This window comes from Cephus cinctus, unplaced genomic scaffold (assembly GCF_000341935.2).
Source record: "Cephus cinctus unplaced genomic scaffold, Ccin1 Ccin1_scaffold0498, whole genome shotgun sequence".
NCBI lineage: Eukaryota > Metazoa > Arthropoda > Insecta > Hymenoptera > Cephidae > Cephus > Cephus cinctus.
In genome coordinates, this window is record NW_014333168.1 from 114,065 (window position 1) to 121,113 (window position 7,049).

General features: G+C 36.8%; 1 protein-coding gene across 1 annotated transcript in view; it reads left to right on the forward strand.

The window, feature by feature from the left end:
• The first annotated feature begins 249 nt into the window (after positions 1–249).
• Positions 250–7,049, forward strand: part of LOC107268229 (guanylate cyclase 32E) — a 36,443-nt gene continuing 29,643 nt past the window's right edge. Inside the window, exon 1 of the mRNA XM_025085532.1 lies at positions 250–369. The gene's annotated coding sequence lies outside the window, so the exon portion shown is untranslated. The remainder of the gene's footprint in view (positions 370–7,049) is intronic.

Consider the following 7,049-nt stretch of genomic DNA (forward strand, 5'->3'; position numbering starts at 1 on the left):
ACAAAAAATAAAGTAGGGATTGTACATACCTGGAAAAACAATATTGCAGTCGATATTAGGATTTCGGTACGTTGAACTAACATCTCCTGGAATAATCGTCGGGACGCGTATCGCGTGAGAAAACGCTCCCGGGTAGACGAACGTTTCGAGTCAGTAATGAGAAGTAATAAAATCATCCACTCTATAAGGAATACCAATGCTAAAGTGAATCGCCGAAAGTACGGGCTAACCTATAAATAAGCAGAGTGCAGTGATTTTCGCGGCGTGCCGTAACCTTTCTTTTTCGTGGTTCTCGCGCAGCTTGGTGAAACGTACGTGTTTTCATGGGACAGGAGCATGAGGGATTGAAAGAAAGAAAGAAGAAAAGGAGTAAGTAAAAGAGAACAGAGCATCCTTTAGTTTTAGTTCGTTCAGTTTTATTTGGTAAGATGAAGAAGGTCCAAAGAGCTACAAGGTGCAGCCACCTCGTTAATTCATCGCTTACCCGTGGCGCTGCGAACGCTTTTTTTTTTTAAAGCACGAAGTAAAAAGCCGTTGCACTTGTTACGTTATTTCGTACACGTATTACGACTCCGAAGCATGCAGACGCTACGCTCACAAATAATGGACCGAATTAAAGTAAGTTAAAGTGAGGTTATGATTTTTCGCTGACCGATAAAGGAATTTTACATGGATTAACTCCGGTTCCGGCGAATTTCACGCTGTCAATAACACCGTGGCATGAGCCGCGTATCGTATGATGCTCTTTCTCAAATAAAAAATCAACGAATATGATGGCTCTCATCCCGAGACGAATTTTAGTACGATATAAAAACAAAAGGGTGGTTTACAAGGAGCGACAGTGGCATTAAAAATAAAAATTCGTCGTTTTTATTAATACGAAAAGAGTAGCATCGCGTGTCGTAGGATATGCCCAGCTGGTTTACAGCTATTCTAAGTGAATTACGTCACTCAAAAATAACAATAAAAATTTTAAAAAATTACAAACTACAAAAATTGTCATATTCAACGAAGTGACGGACATTTACGTGTTCGTGATGTAAATTTGAAAAAAAAAAATTAGAAATTCATCACGAATCGTTACGACGATACGTAAAGTCGTTGCCAATAAAAATTTATTATTTACCGTGATCGATGTGTTCGGATGATGACAATTTAAAAATTGCCAGAAAATTATGATTAATTTTAAAATTCAATTACCGACTGGAACGGATTTCGGCATTGTTGAACATCTTCCCGATAGCACGTTGTGAATAATCAGTAAACTGGCTGCGTTGACTGTAGATAAGCCATCAGATACATTTATCTAGATACTAACTTGCGAAGTGCGTCTTCCTACGGGTAATCATTTGCCTGATAAAATAGTGTTAGTTGTTAATTAGTCAGGAAGTTGTCTGCAAGTCATGACAGTTTCCGGGCGTAGTAACATGGTCAAAAATAAAAATCGAATTCGTCAAATCGTTACCCGTGAATCCTCTTGAAGTTTCCTTGTCGTTGTTTATGTCCTTTTTTTTCATCGTTCGACCGCGTCCAAAAAATAGGCAATTTTTAAAACTTGCATATATCCCTGAGACCGCAAACGAGCCAGTTATCGTGCTGGTGTCAGGGGTGAAGGAAAGAAAAATGCAGGAATGCAACGGAGTGCAGTTAGTTAAATGTATCTTTTTAAATAACGGATTCAATTAGCGGAGCCTGCCGAAGTCGACTGTATTGCGGTCACTTGTTTTATTTACCTTGATCATTAAGAATTTGTTCGGGGAAGTTTTTCAATCGACATAAGAAGTTCATTCAATTAACGAGCGATGTTCGAGTTGATACTGTAAAAACGTGTAAAAGATGGATGGATTTTTGTCAGTGCGAACGAGTAAGAGGGAAAGAGGTAGGAAGGTAGACAAAAATAGGTTGATCTAATATAATAATAATTTTTTAAAATATTTTTCTCACATTCTTTCTCTCATAAATATTTTTAGGCGTCTTTCAAAATTCGAGCATTCACGTGGATTGTTGATTTGTATAAATTGTCAATAAATTATGTCTAATTTCGTCACGAGTAGACAAAACAAAGATTACATTTTAAATGAGAAGACGTGGCTGAGATAGACCGAAGGTTTTTGGCCAATCATCAAAGTTAAGCAATGCAAACGGAGTCCAGTGCTTGGAAGGGTGGCCACTTTGATTTACCTTGAAAAGAATTAATGGCGTGTTACAAGTAGTGCATTTTTTTTATTTAGAATTTTTTTTTCACGAATTTATTTTTTAAATATATTTTATGACGATAAATTCGATATCACATTCATATCTAAAATATATCTGAAATATATACGAGATACACAATACATATCTAGGATATACATTAAATATACTCAAAATATATATTTTCGCAATGTATTTTTTTTCATGGGGTATGCGCATACCATTGAGATATGCCAAACGGATAAAGTCCTATATTCAAACTGAATATCCATCCGGTGTAAACGAACCGAGAGGCAAATTCGGTAGTTAATTTACATAATCATATACAGGTGACGCTCTTTAAACTAAACACCGATTCTTTCCAAGCCATTCGAGATGATAAGAATCCGACTGGTTGGCGTTTTCAGCGAAAGAAATTCAAACATCGACAATCTGACGACGAGCTCCACCAGTAAGCTTTGGTTAAAAATGAGCCAAGGGTAGGTTATATAAAATGTTCATTTGTGACTGACAAATTTGACATAAAGAAGGATAATCCGAGGACGAGAAGAGAGACCCCTATAAAAAATAGTAAGTGATATTTACACGTGGAGATAATGCTAAAAAAAAAAGTAAACATACATAAGAAATTTGAAATTTTTTTTTTATTTCCTATCGAATCATCCAGGACATCGGGTGCTGTAATTAAATCGATTTTTCAATCGTACCGATCAAATCGACCATATAAATTGTACTGCAATATCCATTGAACAGTAGAGACCCGAACGAACGAGAAAAAAGGGAAAAACCAAAACCAAGGACTTTTTGGGGTTCAGTAACGGCTCGAACGAAGATGGCACGCGACGCAAATTGATTGTCAGAGTTGGGAACCGGTACGATTCTCAGGTCGAGTAACGTCATGGGATTTTGTTATTCAAGTCAGCAAGTTGTTTCCTTCTTGAAAAATTCATTTTACATACCCGGTATTTTTCGTCGCGGTCCCTATTGGCGATCGCGTCAATGTGACGTTTGAGGTTAATTACCGTCGTTTGAATTTCCCGCGAAAATTCATGGGTGCTTCTTTCCCTCGCCTCGGGCTTGTCTTTTCGTTCATGGCCGATGGATAAGACAAGGACGGCCATTAGATGCCAAGAGTGCAGGAGTAATCCAAAGCGAAAAATCTTGTCACAAAACGAGAGACGCCATTCGTCGCCGTTAGACGTGAAATTGCGTCAGCGATTGCACAGCTGACCGAGGTCAGCCATTTTTATTATTTTGTAGCTCGTGCAAGTCGCTAAAGTGTTTCCATAAATCATCCACCGGTATCGGTAAAGTCGCTGTCTTCTTATCGACGGAGGAGCACGTCTGCCGAGCATGTCTTTATGTTTCTGTGATTATTTCTCGGCTTTTTTAATCTAACCTAATTGTTTATCCTATTTCGAAGGTCCGTCGAGTACGCGTAATAAATTTGGATTTGATTGCTAAAAAAAAAAAAAAATGAAAAATCTTAGTTACGTATTTTCCAAAAGTTTTTTATATCCCCATAACGCATTTTTCTTTATTATTAATAACTTAACGAATCTATACTGGAAATTTGCCAATATATTTTTTTTCTTTTTTTGTTACCAGTTCTCGTTAAAACTCACTCTTTGATCTCCTTTTTTTTTTCTTCTTCCTTTATCATTATAATGGCGACTCCTCAGAAGTTTATCGCGATTCTAAGATGTTGATTCACTGCCAAAATTTATTTCGCGAATCACGATCATCCTCGAACCAGTTCCATTAACTGTATGCAGATTCGAGATTAATCGAACTGACGCCTCCAGAGGTTTGGTAGCTCATTTGCCTATCTTAATTTGACTTGATCTTAAACTGACGTTCCCAAATTATCCGCAGGGAGTCGCTTCCTGTTTTTTTTTTTTTTTTTTTTTTTTAAATAATTTCGCTATCAAATTTGATTTACGTTAAAAAAATTATATCATAATGGTCGATCAATCTCTTTGACCTAAATACATTTATTACATCGGCCATCCAAGTTTCCTGTACACGTTCGGCCAGTGATAACAGTGTATACAGGTTGCTAAGGAAATTCCCAAAAGGGTCATGAGTCATTACCACGAAGATTCAGGTCGTGCTAAGATCCTTCGAAAAACGAAGTACCGTACGAACTTGGGAATGAACTCCATCCACATGGTGGCCCCGGGTCCTTTATGCGTAAAGAACATTTACATAAGCACATTGTCCCGCAAAGTGTTATTCGTATCGAATCCCATTTTCGTTCGCCGCACAAGTGGGAGGATCGGTATTCGAATTGAGTACCAGGACTTTGAGGTCCCGTAGATTGCAAGAATTGATTGTGCGTTAAACCGTTAGGATGATTGATCGTCCTGTCCACATAATAAAATTGCATCCCGCAGATGCATCGATGAAACGCACCAAATTGTACCGCAATATATATATATATATATGATTCAAAAAAAATTTCCTTGCAGATTACAAAAAAAATTATTTTCAAAATTGCACAATTCTTTATCCGACCGATTACACGCCTAAGATTATGCATAAACCTTAGCACCGTGATCCATACAGGGTGTCCTAGGATAAAAATTTTTTTTTTAAATTTCGAAAATACTGTCACCCGATTACCTATTTTCATGAAATTCCAAGAACGCGGACACTCTTACCTAAATTCGCACAGCGGGCGTGGTAGGATGGGCCAGTACGATGTTACGCAAATTCATTGACACAGATTCAAAGTCATTTTACGGGGTCATCGTCTTGTGCTCAAAATAAATATGTACACTCGTACAACAATACCGTACTTATCCGTGTTGATGCAAACTTCTGAGTCCTACGAATGTATCGATCAACTGCTAAAAAAAAAATGACGTAACAGTTTGCATACGTGAATAAACTGACAAGTGTATTAAAAACAAAAAAAAATAAGCCGATGAAATTTCACTGGATTAACTTTAAATCTTCATTAATTCATTACGAGGATGATTCTTGCCTATCGTTATTCGGCTTGACCTCGAATTTTTAATCATCGAATTGGCCTGACCCACTAGATTTCATTGTTGCGATCGTGCTGAGAATAATTGACGATTAACGTACCTAACAGTTTTTTTTAAATATAATATTTCGATTATATTTTCGTATTTATTCTCATTGGCGAGTCTAATCGGAAAATTTGTTATTATTTCTGACGTGTGACGTCACGGCCGGAAAAGTCATTTACGAATTGAATCGTCCGCGAGGCGATAAAATAAATCTCGTGCCAACCGAAGAAAGAAGTGCGAGGCGAAAATTCCAGCCAGTTCACCGTTGCATTCCGTGCAAGGATACCATCCTCACCTTCGACTGCTTCAGCCACAGCTGTTTGCAAGCAATGTGCAAGTCAAATGGTAAACTGTTTAAATCGGCATACGAGCTGCCGCGTACAAGTGCCAATAAGGAAATTCGCTTATTCCTGTTTACGTGGGCGATTTTACGTGCGGAACAGTTAACCAGCGAGGCAAACCCACTTTCAGGCCCAGCGAAGACCCCCTTGAGGCCCCGCTGTCCCAATTGCCATGAGTCCCTTTTCGTGTCCTTGCCATCAGATACTCAATCCTGTTTGTCAAATCTCAATGGACTAATTTATCCAAATTAAAAAAAATATATATACTGTCAAAGTTGTAGATATAAATTTTTTATTTTTTAAAATAAAGCGATTTTTTTTCCTGAGAAAAAAAATTAGTCTTCCTCGTTTTACAAAATATTTTATAAACATTGGTTTCTCTTGTGGAATGTGAAATCTAAATTATTCCAAGTGCAATTTGACATTAGTACTTGGGCATAGGTACTGCTGCATATTAATAACAGGTGTTTATTGTATATAGGAATTGACACGAGTTACGTAGTGACTGATTAGTACGGTCTAATATATATGTATATATGTAATATATAATGTATGACTATGTACAGTATATACGGTATAGGACCCATTATACAAATTGCATTTATACCAATAATTAAAGCTATACGGATTCATTGCACTTGTACATATGTGATATACACGCGACTGAAGAATCAAGGTGAGGTTAGAGTCGAGATGGAGAATGAAGTGAAAGAAAAAGAAGTGGTTTTAACGTACCGGTAGAAAAGAAACGAAACGGGTGTCGTAATGGATCGAGTCACCGAATGGATGATAATGAAGGCTTCTAGCTGGTAAATTCAAATGAGACGTTCGTGGGCATATGGATTCCTAGAAGGGCCTTGGCCTAGAGGAATCCGGTCATCGTATTGGCATTCCATGGTAAATGAATTTGGCAAAGGCCTTGATCTTGATTTTGAATATTGGTACCGTGTGTTGGTATTAACTTTTTTTTTTTGAATATGAAAAATTATTTAGGTCAAGAATATTAAAAATTTTCACTTTTTTACATCGTAAAGGAATTTACGCACTGTACGTGTAATAAGTGCTAGGGGTATATTTAGATTTTGGAATATGTGAGGGTTTCTATTTAGAAAAATTTTTTTTTGCAAATTTATATCACTATAGTGGCTGAGAACTAGGTAGAATGAAATACCGTACCCTAATGCTCTGTCTCCGCTATTCGCTATGTCATAGACACTGAACGTGAGGAGAATTCGAAAATAATGTTTTTGTCCATAAAAAAATTTGACATCTCGATTCGGATCACGTTGTCTCTCTCTTTCATCTGAAGAATCAAGCGAGATAATGCAGAAAATGATTTTTTTTGGACCTTGATTACATTCAATTTGATAAGATTTTTTTTTAAACCAAAAAAAATCAATTTTTATCACGCTGTGGCTTTATCAATTTTTTTTTTTTTTTTTTTTTTTTTAAGGAAAAAAAAAAAAAAATTTTTTTT